This window comes from Cyanistes caeruleus, chromosome 16 (assembly GCF_971803275.1).
Source record: "Cyanistes caeruleus chromosome 16, bCyaCae1.hap1.1, whole genome shotgun sequence".
NCBI classification, from domain to species: domain Eukaryota; kingdom Metazoa; phylum Chordata; class Aves; order Passeriformes; family Paridae; genus Cyanistes; species Cyanistes caeruleus.
Genome location: NC_141716.1, coordinates 6,829,764 through 6,843,894, shown reverse-complemented (window position 1 = coordinate 6,843,894; position 14,131 = coordinate 6,829,764). Strand labels below are relative to the sequence as shown.

The 14,131-nt window shown below is 44.4% G+C and overlaps 1 protein-coding gene and 1 non-coding gene across 6 annotated transcripts in view; both read left to right on the top strand.

The window, feature by feature from the left end:
* The first annotated feature begins 1,920 nt into the window (after positions 1 to 1,920).
* TRNAE-CUC (transfer RNA glutamic acid (anticodon CUC)) lies at positions 1,921 to 1,992 on the top strand. The gene has a single exon. It is a non-coding gene; the product is annotated as a tRNA-Glu (tRNA).
* A 212-nt stretch (positions 1,993 to 2,204) lies between these two features.
* The window catches only part of DNAJC5 (DnaJ heat shock protein family (Hsp40) member C5), a 29,452-nt gene continuing 17,525 nt past the window's right edge, over positions 2,205 to 14,131 (top strand). The window contains exons 1-2 of one of the 5 annotated variants that reach the window (XM_086853205.1): positions 2,303 to 2,337; positions 11,437 to 11,546. The gene's annotated coding sequence lies outside the window, so the exon portion shown is untranslated. Of the gene's footprint in view, positions 2,338 to 2,893; positions 3,233 to 5,554; positions 5,700 to 10,166; positions 10,234 to 11,436; positions 11,547 to 14,131 lie in introns of those variants that run through there. The other 4 variants (XM_086853204.1, XM_086853203.1, XM_086853206.1 and 1 more) reach the window with 4 other exon arrangements.

Here is a 14,131-nt window from a genome sequence, read left to right as displayed (position 1 = left end):
TGCTGCAGGTGAATTCCAAACTCCTTCACACGGTTTTCCTGAGCTGGGAGCGTGGGACTGCAGTCCCAGCAGTAACCTTGGCAGTGGGAGCTGAGGCTGGAGAAATTTCTAATGTGGAAAAGCTGCAGCTGTGGTGCTGGCGTGGCTTGACAGCATGATTCCTCAGGGAATCAGTCGCCTCCATGGAAGCTCTGGCTTCACAACAGCGTGGCGCTGGGGGAGTTGGGGATGGACGGCTGGAACTGGGAGCTGCTGTCTCAAAGTTTAAAAGGGCAGTGCAGAGCAGGCAAATAGGTCATGGAGAGGCCAGCAGAGAACGTCAGTGTGCTGTTTGCAGAGGAAGGATGCCCCGTTAGGCTTGAGACATCCGGTGGTGAGGGTTTGGGTTTGGTTTTGTAGGTTTGGGTGTTTGTTTTGAAGGTTGGGGGTATTTTTCCTACATCACTTCAATAGGTAAAACTACATCTCTCCAAGCAGGGCTAAGGACAGAGGGGTTACTATGAGACCTGATCCTGGAGGAGAGACTGGGAGCACCCAGGCTGAGGTGAGGGGAGGGCAGATGGCTCCATCCCTCAAAGCAGATAAAACAGCGAAATTGAAAACTAACTGCAGAAAGCAGGAAGGAGCCACTTTTCCCTGCTGGCACCATGTCCCAACCCTCAGCCAAAACCACTGTAAGTGCTTCTTAAGGAATTTAACATGTTTGGTCTGAGGGACTGCACAACCACTCCAGCAGTGGGAGCCTGTGCTCCTCCTGGCTGAGTGAGCTGTGCCCAGAGCCAAACGCTGGCCAGGGGCTGCCAGCCTGGGCCCACTTGCTGCACCCCTCTGGGTGCTGGGGTGGGCTCAGCATCCCTTCTTGGGTGCAGATTCTGTGTGAGATCCAAGGTCAGTGCTGGGGAGCCTCGCAAGTAGCTGGTGTTTTGGATGGGGAAAGGTGCAGGAGCCAGGCTGGGGATGGAGCTGGAGCGAGGAGAGGGTGTGGGTGTGTGATTCATTGTGATGACTCTGTTGGCAAATAGGATCCATCATCATTCATCTCTTTAAAACGTGAGTCAGAGGCAGCAGACGGGAAAGGCCATTAGAGCCTCATGGAGAAGCCACCAGCAGGGCCATGCCAGAGTGATGGGAGGGATAACTCAGTGTTCCTGAGATCACCATTCCAGGGTCACCTGCTCCAGGATACACTGGATGTGTGGAAATTGTGCTTTTACCCAACACTGGGAAATAGCCATGTTTCCCAGGGAACAGCCAGGAGTGCCAGGAAACTTGAGCAACTGGGGAAAACAGACTCATGAGCTTAAAAACCTCTTTTGCTCTAATTGTAAGCACTCATTTTCGTTAAAGGGAACTGGCTCTGCAGTGAGCTCCTGAGGACCCCAAGGGTGAGGCTGGCTGGGAGGGGTGGCAGGATGGGATTCTCGGAACAGGGTGAAGGTGTTGCCCAAAGCACACTTAGAACTGGGGCTGGGGTGTGGGCAGGGGGCTGTGTGCCCGGACAGTGCCCTAAAGGTGGTGAACCCTCTGGCCTGCAGCCACGGGTGATGTCCTGAGGGTGTTCTCTGCAGCCCAAGCCTCCGGCTCCTCCACTGTCCCGGCCTGACTGCAGGCCCTGCACCTCTGTCCCCAGCCCCACAGATCCCCGTGTCACAGCCCCGGGCCCTGTGCTCCCTGTGCCACGGTCACCAACTCCTGCGGGGAGCTGCAGCCCCCGGCCCCACTGATCCTTGTGCCGCAGCCGCCAATCCCACTGCAGATCCCGGTCCCTGTACCACAGTCACCGGCTCCCGTGATGGATGGCAGCTCCGGTCCCGGTACTGCAGTCCCTGGTCCCACCGCAGTCCAAGCTCCGGCGCCACTGTCCCTGATCGGCCGCAAGGCAATGCGTCAAGTACGGCGAGCGAATCGCCCTTGCATCGCTCCCTGGTGGTCTAGTGGTTAGGATTCGGCGCTCTCACCGCCGCGGCCCGGGTTCGATTCCCGGTCAGGGAAGTTCCGTTTTTGCCGCTCCCCCTCTCACTTTTCCCCCATCCTTTCCCCGCCCCCTCCATTCCCACCGGGATCCCCCCGCGCGCTCCCGGCGCTGCGGCCGCGTGCCCGAGCGCGCGGCGGGGGCGCTGCGTGTCTGGAACGCGCATGCGCAGTGCGCCGGCGCCGCCCCCTCCCGTGGCCGGGTCCCGGTCGGTGTCTGGCGGCGGCGGCGGCACCGGCGCTGAGGGCGGAGCGCGCGCCGCCGTGAGCGGGCCCCGCGCGAGGCCCCGAGGAACCGCCCCCGCCCCGCGGGGCCGCCCCCGCCCGCCCGGGGCTACGCGGCCCCTGCCCGCCCGCGGGCCGCAGGTGAGCGCGGCGGGGCCGGGCCGCGGGCGGAGGCCAAGATGGAGCTGGTGGCGGTGGCGGTGGCGGTGGCGGTGGCGGTGGCGGGGGGGGGCGCGGCGAGGCGGGAGGACCGGGGGAGGGTGGGATGTGCCCGCCGGTATCTTCCTGCCCGCCGGTATCTTCCTGCCCGGGGGCATCACCCGCCGAGCATCCCCGCCCCAGGAACCCCCCCCGCCCCGGGAGCCCCCCGCCCCGGGCCCCGGTAGCGGTGCGGGGCCCGCGATCCCCCCACTCCTCGGAGCAGGGGGGAAAAACCCCGAACAAAAGGCCTGGGAAGGTGAATCCCAAATGAAAGTCATCTCTGTGTGTGGGAGCCGTGAATCACTGGCTCGCTCTAGAAGCCGGGGTGATTTTCCTTTCCCTTTCCTTACATTTTCCTGCTTAATTTTTATCGAAATAATTAGTAGCCGCTTGGCTGATGAAGTGCTTAATGAATGACGTACCAGCAGCGGGAAGCAAATCCAGCCTTTACAACGTGAAACTTGCAAAGGCAGCATATTTCTGTTTATTCGTGCAGTGTCTTCTGGCTCTCAAATTAAGAATTCCGGTCAGGTAATTCTGGAGATACGGAATGCAACTGGACCGAACGGAGACAGCGGATTCCCTGATAGCGCCTCGCTCCTGCTTTTGTGCTGTATCAATACCTGACTGTTCCACACCAGTGACACAAAACCTTGAGTTTATTAGTGGAGAGTGGGCACTGATGGAGCCGGTGCTCCCTGGGGAGCAAGGTGAAGGCCATCCTGTCTGACATAAGAGGGAAAGCCAAATGGTTTCATCTTTTCTACCTTTATTTTTATTGGTGTGTTAATTTTCGTGCACTGTGAGACATTGCTGTTGAGCTGTCTGTGCTGCGGTAAGGCTTAAAAAAAAAAAAAAAGCATAAATTTGGTACATTGTCTCAGACCGGTGTGAAATAATCTAATTTTCCCTGCTGATGTTTGCCTTGTGCCAGCTTATCATCAGGAAAGGGAAATGCTGTGTGTGTGCTTAAATACTGTGTTAGTTTGCTGCTTTTGAAGCAAAAAACTTGCAGGCCGCAGTCACCCAGTGGCTGAGCAGTGGCGGTTCACCCATTTCTCTGGGTAAATTAAGCTCTCCAAAGTATGCAGAGCTGCAAGGATTTCCTTTGGAAATGCGTCAGGATTGGACCTATTTAAATTCTTGAATTGTAGCAGCCTCCTTGAAGTGGAATTTATTCTTTTGACTGCAGTTTCGTTAGAGGCATTTTCAGCTTCTCAGGCATCTGTTGGTTTCAGGTTGCTTAGGATCAGTGTTTGCATTTGTTTGCTTTTGATAGAATATGATGGAATCCTGATCTGACTAAGGGATCCTGAGAAGTAGATGCCAAATTAATTTGCTTTAATGAATTAGCTCTAATAAATCAAGTCTGCTATATCCTGGGAGGGAGAAAAGAAGGGAAACAGAAGCTGGAGTGGAAGAGAAATTGACATTAATATATAGAGTGTAAGATGAAAAGAAGTTTATTTTTATTGAGCAGCTTCCTGTGGTTTTCTCGCCATGCTCTAAGGGCTTTGGAGAAATTCGTCATGTTGCTGGCAGTGCAGAATCTGCTTTGTGGAGAAGTCGGGTTTTGGAGATGGGATTTTCAGCCAAACAGCTTTTTGTAAGCATAAATAAATACTTCTCTCTCTCCCTCATTTATTTCATCTTAGAGATCGTCCTCAGCATTTAAATGAAAGGGGAGATGCTGCAACATGGTCATGTTCCTCCTAAATTTGGGGTGTGTTGCATTGATACATTGCAGGCTGGAGATTCAAGTGGAAGGTTCCCCTCCTTCCAGGGTATCTGTCTGTTATATTTAACAATCTTTTGTCAGTGAATGCCTGAAAAAAGTGATGTTTTGTAGCACATCTCCTAGTGTAGACTTGTAGTGTTGATTATTCCTAGGAAGTATGAACACTGTTTTGGTCTTTCCCAGTGCCCAAGGAACCACCTCCTGCTGTCTTGGTAGCCTGTCCTGGTTTGCAGTGGGTTGTAGGCAGTTGATTCGGTTTGTGGCTGACATTGTGGACCTGGTGGACCATCACTGACCTGGCTTCACCAGGGAGGTTGCCCAGGATGATTAGAGCCTGCCAGAGGCTTGCTCTGCAGCAGATGATGGGAACAGGGGTTGGAATGCAGCTGTGGTATGGACAGGCTTCTCATGCCATTCTCACCATGCTGTGTGAAGGGCATCCATGGAGTCAGTGAGAGAGTTTGGATCCTCATACTTTGGAAAACATGGAGCAGCATCAGAGTATGACTGAAGAACTTTCATGCTGGAGGGAGTCCAGAGCAGGGCATGAAGATGCTCCCAGGGCTGGAGCAGCTCTGTTATGGAGATAAACTGAAAGTTGGGGTTGTACAGCCTGGAGAAGAGAAAGCTCCAGGGAGACCTTAGAGCCCCTTCCAGTATCTAAGTAACTCCAGCCCCTGGAGTGACAGGACAAGGGCGAATGGCTTCAGTGACAGAGGACAGGGTTAGCTTGGATACTAGGGAAGAATTCTTCCCGGAGAGAAAGAATGATGATGCCCTGGCACAGGCTGCCCAGAAAAGCTGTGGCTGCTCCATTCCTGAAGTGTTCAAGTCCAGGCTGGATTGGAGCAGCCTGGGATAGTGGAAGGCGTCCCTGCCTATGGTAGGGAAATTGAATTAAGTGATCTGCAAGATCCCTTCCAAACCAAAGCAGTGTGGGATTCCATGAGCCTGGCAGCACGAGCATTGATGCTGAGACCCCCTGCCCTCACAGGTTCTGTGTTTGGAAGGGGATGGTTGTCAGTACTGATGCTGTTATTCACTGTTGTTCTTTTGTGGTGAGCTTCAAGGAGGACTTTTGTTTGTGTTAAACAGTGTGGTAGGGAATATGAATGGAAGTCTAATTGGATTTCTTAAGAAACCATGTTTTAGGTCAAATATAAAAATTGCTATTCTGACTCTAATTTTTGAATTTATGAACTCAGTTGCCAGAATATCCTCTTTGGGAAAGCAGGCACAACTGAAGGCTGGAAGGGCCTTCAGCAAATCCTGTCTATCCATTGAATGACTTGACTTAGAACAATGGTACTGTAAGTGGCCTCTGATATTTGCCATATTTCCCTCTTATATCAGTTTGCCAGTTTGTAATATTTTTTTAAGTATCATTAATGTTAATAACCAGATCAAAATATTTTTCAGTATGTCTGGAAATGGATTGCCAGAACTTTTCTGCAGACCTTATACCCTGACTGAGCACTCCAGTACCTCCCCAGAGCATGCAAACTGGCATCTGCTGGCAACTTCACTGCTCTCCTGTCAAACCACAAACAGGGATTAATTTAAGGTAGTTTTAATACATCAACTGATTTCCCTCACAGTCTGCTCTTGAGCTGTGCAAGTCCTCTTTGGCTTTGCCTATGCCTGGGAAGATGAGGATCTTGTGTCCTCTGGCCTGAGTAAAGGATGTTTTCCAGAAGCAGGAGTGTGCTTCTGGCTTGGGGGCTTGGGGTTCAGTGGGGTGACCCCCACCTTCTCAACAGATGGCACAGACTCCTGCAGTGAGCCTGTCCCGTCTCAGGTGTGGCCACCTGGGCCTTGGGACAGTTGGGTCATTACAGAATCCAGAGGGAGGGATGAGGAACATCACCAATGCCCAGGACCAAAGTGAAGAACCACACTGTTTCTTTTAACCTGGAGAAGTTATTTTCCAGGTGGTCTGATAATTGAACTAGTTTGAATTAAGCAGTACTGGTACTCTGTGGTGATGGTGTTTGGTTAGCCAGTGGCTGCTTTCAGTCTTGAAAGAAAGGAGCTTGAATGTTGTGCGACTTAGTATTTCCTTAGTTGAAATATTGTCTTAATCAATAAAAACATATGAGGCACAGTTGTTGGAAAGGGCATATTTTACCTTCAGAGGCACTTTGCTTCCTATTTCAGGCCATGCAAACTGATAGAAAGACCAGTGTTCCAGAAGGTGCCTCAAAAGATTGCTTAAATGTTTTTAATAAAGTGATGGTAGCCAATAAAAAGGGTTACCATTTTTTTTCTGCATAGAATACTTAATTCTAATTAGTGACATTAATTATGAGGTTTTAATGCATTTGTGATACATAGTTTTTTTAATTGGGAGAACATGAATAAGATTGTTTTAGCATATGTTAAAATTTCTTATGTCCTAGCAACTCCTTCTAATTCCACTTATCTTGTATCTGCGTTGCACTGAAATGTGCCTTTTTAGAGCCTTTTTCTGCCTTTTTTCATTAATGGTGAAGTGTTTTCAGTGCCAGTATGTTGTAGGGCCAAATTCAGTAAAATTTAAGTGTCTTTTTCCTCTGGGTGCAAGTTTTTTATCTTCTTGTGCAAGTACTGAAAGGAGAAAATTGAAGGTTTGTGGTACACAGGGGTGCAAACAGAACGAGTCCTCTAGGCCCAAGTTAAATTAGCAGCTGCCATCTCCTCTTTCATAATCTGCTCAAGGGTTTTGTAAATGAGAATAGAGTTTCTCAATGGAAGACTGGGGCTCTTTATTTGTTTCTCTTTTTAATATACTTCAGTGCCATCATCTAAACTTTGTTGGGCGAATGGTTGAGCAAACAAGCTAGTGGCATTTGGTTACCTATTACCAAAGCATCACTAAGGAACCTTTTTTTCTGTTTTGTGACATAACTGTCCATTCATTAACTGGTATTTTTGTGGTGATGGCTTCTGACCAATGAAGGATGCAAGTAAGCAGTTCAGTTGTTGCAATGACAGGCAGTATCTCAGACCAGTGACAGAAAAGCTCAAACCAGAGCTCCACCAGCACCCCACATTTTCCCCTCCTGACTTTGGGACTTCCTCTTCCCTCTGAGAATATTTCTTTATATGTCTGTCAGGAACTGTTTTAAAAGTCCTGCTTCTGCTTTGGTCACAGGGAACTTCACAGTCCTTCCTTGATTTCATCTGGGTCTTACTAAAGTTGTGTTCGGTGTCAGGGATTCTGGAACCTTTGCGACTTTTAAGGAACAATGTGTAGAAAAAGTGAATGTACAGAACGATTGCTCATTTGCAGCGGGGAAAGGAGAAGTCCAGAGTTCTCTGATGTCATTACAGTGACTTGTTATGCAGTTCCAGAAAGCAGAAACTCACAGAGGTCTTCTCTTTGCATTTCCCCTTTTATGTCTTTAATTTTTTTGGCTGTACTTCAAATGAAAATATTCTTTTCCATCCCATCTGCCATTACTTATTTTATATCTTAGCAGGTTTTTCTGTTGCTGTGCAGTTTTATTTATGTAGGCCTTTGCCTGGGTCAGTTGTCGGAGAATTTTCTTTACGAATCTGCATCTCATGTCTTGGGGATTTAGGGACATTACTGGAAACATGTAATTAGGTTTGAAGCTCCTTGTAGAGAGGAGGGGAACTTGGGATCCAAACTCCAGATGTTGTGGGCAGTTTCTAGTGGTAATATCTGCCGTAATCTTGAATGTGATGTGCCAGGTGCAGGAAATTCTACCAAGGCTAGGCCCCATCAGATGAGATATTTGTAATTACAGGTTGCTTCTGGAGTTTCCTGAGGGTAAGAGATTATTGTTGAAAATATTTTAAGTAATGTTTTAATTTTTCTTCTCTGTAGTCCAAAGGTCATCATGGAAGCTGGTGCTCTTGCTTCTGGTAGAAGTACAGGAAGGGGAATGAGCAGACAAAATGGGATGTGTAACATCCTTTTCAGAGTCTGGACTGCAGTCGCCTTTGGGAGCCATGTGACATTGTGATAAAAGCAGGTGGAAGGGGAATAAAATTAATAAGTGTTCGTGTGCTTTCACAAAGGCCATATGGGATCCCTGTGCAATCATCTGGACAGGGAATTGAAGCAGTGCTGGGTTTGGTTTTTTTTAAGATCTGTTCTAGTCCACATCCACCAGGGACTGGAGTTATCCCAATGCAGTTCCAGGTCAGACTGATGACAGCTTTGATCTGACACATTGGACCCATCTGATACACCTCACCTGACTTTATCTGTGTGGCATTTTGGGCAGGGCCCCTTGGTGGGTGCAGTGAGCTGGGGAAGAGATTTGGAGTGGTTGGTGGGACCTTGGTTGGAGGTCCTGGATCCTACACTCTTCCCATCACTCCCTGGTATCTCTTCACCTTGAGGAGGAGGGAAGGGACCATGAAATCCTCTGAAACCTGAGGTGACCTGTTTCTGGGAAGCTCTAACCAGAAGTATTTCTGTTTTAAATTGAATTTAAAAGCTAGATTTAGTTACTGTTCAGAACAGTGAATTGCTGATAGCACTGAGTTGCTGTTCTTTGAGAACTTGAGGAACGTTTTCCATGTGATGCCTACTGAGCTCTGTCACACAGAGTGCTGTATTCACTTGTACAATTCTGAGGTGTCTTGGAGTTCTTCTGCTGAGTGGTGAAGGAAAAATAGGGTCTGAAGCATGTCTTCTCTTTAGAAAATTTGCTTTATTGTTTTGAAGTTTGGTTTGACAAATCATTGGTCAGTCAGCCCTACTTCTGAGGGCTCTAAAGATAATGCTGGGAAATAACATTCTTGCTTGGAGTTGGCCATTGTTATCACAGAGCAAAATAAATGCATGTTCCATAGAATTACTTTTGTCTGGACAGTAACTAGTGAAAATATTTATTTTCCTTAATAAAGTCTTACTTTTTCTTTTCCTACAAAGTTCCTGATTTCCACACTCGCTCCCTTCATTCTTGTTGAACTTTTAAATTGGTACAGCATTGGCTTTTCACTATTGACTTGAGAAAACCAGGCAGTCAGAATTAATCAGAAGGTGTTTGGAAGGTGCAGAGGGTAATTTCCCCAGCCTACCTTACTATTTCCCTGAGTGCTTTGGGTAACAGGGCCAGCAGCCAACATGACTTTGTTATTTGACCTGGCATGGAGTATACGTTGGATGCAACATCCTGGATGATGAAAACCCAGCATCTCCTATGGTTGTCCTGTAATGCACAACTCCTTACCCTGGTTTCCTGCAGCTTATCTTAAAACCACATTTCTTCCTGTGACTTGTTTTTTTGATGTTTCCCATATAAAGGCCAGGGAAGTCCTTCTTACTGTTAAAAAGGATCTGTGATGCCTTTCACTCTTGCTGTTTTGAGGCTGTTTAAATGTATAGATGTATAAAATATTATTTTTAAATAACCCTACATGAAGAAAGGTGCTATTTTACAGCTAATTTTTTTCCGGTTAAGGAGCTCCAGGAGGACATACCCTTGGTTTGGGGAATACATGGAGGAATGACCCTGGTTTAACATTGTACTGATGGCATCACATCAGGGGTACAGGCAGAGTGAAGAGACATCTGTCACGCTCCAGTGCTAGAGAAAATCAGAGGGAGGAATAAAAACATCAGCCAAAAACTATGCATAGAGTTTTCTGACTTTATTATCTGTTATTTAGGTGGAAAAGACTAAATGTGATAATTCCCTACTTTGTGCTGAAACTGAAAGGCCTTGGGAATGGCAGTGATTAAATTATGCCCCTGTATAATAGTGGCCTTTTGGTTCTAAGCCCTCTGAAATGTGACTCCTGTCTGAAAACCTAGTGTATAAAATCTGTATGTGTTCTAATTCTTACCCAATTATAGTGTTAGAAAACTTAGTTACAAATAAAATCTGAACATGGTTTTTCCTGAAGTGTCAGGTTTTCAAGCTAAGTCTATGGTCTGAAATTCAAGCGGTGTCTTTTCTTATTAAATCATAAGTGAGTTAGTGGGAAAATCAGTAGGACAAATACATTCTTTGTTGCCTTATTATTTCTAAATTATGGACTGGCTTTGTTTTTTTCTTTTTAAGCAGCCATGAAATACTGTTGCTAGACTGAGTGGTGGAACTGAGGACATCCTTCATCAGGCAGTCTGCAGATTAAATGTATGCAGAGTGAGAGAACAGGGGAAATAAATATCGTTATGGTTTGTGGGGGAGTAGTATAAAATAAATCTTTTTGTTGGTGAAACCACACTGTATGGTTAGAAAATACCAAAGAGTTTGTCTCCTGTAAGAGAATGCCAGTTTAAATTAAAGCTGTTTTTAATCCAGCCCTGTGATTTGTTTGGGTATTCGTAGCTGAAAGAGCTGACTCCAGCATGCAGGGGGTGTACTGGGTGTCATTCTGGGGATATCATGAGAATATTGTGACATTAGCATTGTATTCATAGGGATGAATTTGGGATCACTAGGGAATAAATGTATTCTCTACCCCAAGGTGCTTTCTCCTGTGATTTACTGTGTGTTTGTCCCTGGACATGGGCTCTGGTTTTAATTCACCAGAGAAGAAACTGAAATATTTGCAGTGAAGGCATCACCTCTGGCATCACCCAGCCTTCTAAAGGAACTTGGTTGTATTTTCCTGCCAAAACAACAAGTAGAAATTTTGAGTAATACAAACTGTGCTGGTCAGTTCAGATTTTATTGTGGAATTCTGTGGTTTTAGCTCCTTTCATGCTTCTGAATGTCCATGTGCTGGGGATTTGAATGGACAAGGTATGAAACTCATTTCATCATGGTTTTTAGACCATTTTCTGTAACATCTGACACCACCCAGAGGGGAGAAATCTGTGGCATAAAGTGAAGAATGCCTTCCATGACACCTATATCTATATCTATATATCTATATCTATATATCTATATCTATATATCTATATCTATATATCTATATCTATATATCTATATCTATATCTATATCTATATATCTATATCTATATCTATCTATATAATCTGTTTCTATATATCTGTATCTATATCTATATATCCTGGAGTTAGTCTCTAGTGGTATTGATTTGTTTGGGTTTGTGCTTACCCCTTGCAGTGGTCAGAGGGGTTTTACCTACAGCTTGTGCCCCACTTCTAATCAGAGCACCCCTTGCTCCTGGTAATGTTTTATTTGTTTTGTTTTTATTTCGGTTGTTTTTTCAAGCCTAAAATATCTTTTACAACATCAATTGCTCAGTTTCTGTGAGGAAGTGAAATAATCAAATAGTCTCCTCCCCACCTTCCACAAAAACTGGGGAAATCCAGTTGAGCAATTAGGAGAAGAGAGAATCTTTAGATATACTTAATTTTTTAACTTTGCAGAAGAAATAATCTCTGGAACTAAAGCCTTTGGAACTTAACTGAGTGGATACATGTGCTGCTTGAATAATCATGCATCACCTTAGGCTGGAGGACCTGATTGGATGCCAGAGGTAAAAGTGGGGGGTGGGGGAGTTTACTTTCTGTCTGTATTATTAAATAAATAAGCTTAATTTTTAGAACAAAACGTAGTATCCTGTGAAATAGGCTCTGACAGAGGCAGTGACTTTGGGTTCCTGGTAATCATATAAAGGCATTGTGGCTTTTCTGTTCCTGAGCTGGCTGGGTGGTTGTTTCTGGAAAATATAAATTCTTTGTAAGTTCTACTGTTCAATTCTGATTATTTTGCCTTTTTATGCAGAACTTTTTAAGTGGAAGATTTATGTGCTTGGTGGGAGACAACCATTAAAGAGCAGAGATTAATAATCTGAAAATAGGTGAAGTTTCTCAAAAGGGAAACACCAGAGTGAATCATTTTAGATCAGGCTGAAGATACCAGTATTGCCTTCAGTTGTTGCTATAAAATGGTCTTCCTTTTTGCTTTTTTACTCATTAAAATAAAGTATTAATTTCAAACTCTTTAACAAAAACTGCTCATGATTGAAACTGCCAAGAGTGTTTATAGTGCTTATTTGATGACAAAACAGTTCTAGCACCAAATTAGGTGTAAAATAATTTTGGTATCTGTTTTGCAGTTTGTAAGACCATACTTGTATATTATTTCAACTGTGTGTATGGGGAAACCCTCATTTAACTTTTCATCTGTCTCTGGAAAAGAAAATAGGAATGAACTTTTTTCCCCTCCATGCCTACTGCTGTTGATGAGCACAGAGGGGAACCACCTTCCCCTGCCCTTACAAGTTAATTTCGGATAAATCTTTTTCTTGCCCTTTGCCAACCAAGCTGCAATTTGAAAGATGTGTTCTTTTCTGTTCCTTTTGTGTCTCAAACTGCTTATTTGGCTTTTTTGCTGTACTTTGTAACCTTACTTTGTTCCTTCTTTTTTACCAGGCAAAAACCTCCTGTACTGTAAAAAGGGGCTGCTTGGATCGATGTTCTCCCCTTAAATTCTCTTTTTGTAACAGTCTGTCAAGGGATTCATGTTTTGACATGATTTTCTCAACCTTTTCTTACACAAGACAATAGACTTCTTTTTTTCTTTTATTCCTGTTTAAAAGGCTTTAGTTGTCTTACCTACAGGTGTGACATAATAGCATAAATCTCATTTTTATATGAGTAGACCCCTCTGTTCCAAGTGTTCTTTTATATTTTAAAGGTTAGGCTATATTGATATAGTCATTAACAATATGAGGGTTTTTTTATTGATGTAGTTTATACAACCCACTTAGCAGAAATGAGGCTTTATGTCTTTGAAGAAGTTTAAGGTACTTCTGCAGAAGAAGTAGCATCAGCACCACTCCACCCACAGCAGGGAATGTTGTGGGTAGGATGATTTGTTCTAGTGAACTTGCAGTGAGTAGTCACAGTGATTCAAAAACTATTTATAGGGAGGAAAAATTAAGAGTAATAATGAACAAAGCAAACAGAGCTGCTGAATTTTTAACTGACTGAGTAAGCAGATGTGGTTTTTTTTTATAGCCATGTTCAGTTTGTGATACTTGCACTCTGCACATAAAGTACTGTGATGTCATAAACAATAATTCAATATTGCTGAAAGATTAAATAGGAGCAATGAAATCCTAAGTAGGGAATCCACTAACCCCCCCCCCCCCCAGGTTTTTAGAGTAATTATTTTAATTGAGGAGAGAGGATAGAAAATGCAAATCCAATACTTCATATTTTCTCCCCTAATGTGGAAAACCACCAGTAGGTTTGAATCTTACTCTTGTGTAGGGTACAAGGTCACAAGTCTTTGTAACAGGTTGGTCAATCAGACTTAAATGGTTACATTTTAATCTGCTAAGCTCATTAGAGAAACAACACTGTCGCTGTAGTTAAGTTTGTCACAAGTTTCAGTGTAACCTCCCTTGCAGTCAGCTGCGGTGGACATTACCTTGGTTCAGACTTGAATTTAGCAGAAAAATGGTATTGTTCCAGATTTCAATTATTTAAAAGCTGTGTGATTATGTTTTTTAAAAAGAAATCAAGAGAATTTAATGAAGTTTTTTAGTATCACAATCTTTCAGTGTAGGAGACTTGTCCTCTGTGTCCAAGGCAGGTGGATTTTGACACAGTAAAGTTCTTTTTTTCTGGGAGATGTATGCATTTACATTAATTCTCTGGATACTCAGCTTTCCATCAGGGCTTATATGTTAAAGCAGAATGTTTTTATGGATATGAGATCTCTCACATGATCTTTATCAAAAGGTCACAAGCTGAATAGCAAAATTCAGCTGAAAGGCTTTTGTGGTGTGATATAAAAAAATATCAATGCCAAAACACTCTTGGATGCTTTAATGAAATAGGAAAATGTTAGTGCTTCAATTAATAGGTTAAAAATCTTTATTTCAAGACAGGCACGGGCGAAGAAGAGTGCTTTAAAATAGTGGTGGTCTTCTTTAGGCACTTGCTAGCCAGATTGCTTTCTCTTCACCTTTTTCACATTGTTTTTCCAGTAATGATTCATTTAGCAAGTCATGTAATCAAGAAGGGGTGTGAAAATAAAGACTTGGGAGTTTCTATCTTGTATATTGACTTACTTTATTTTATTTGCAACCTTGTTTCTTTAAATACTTGC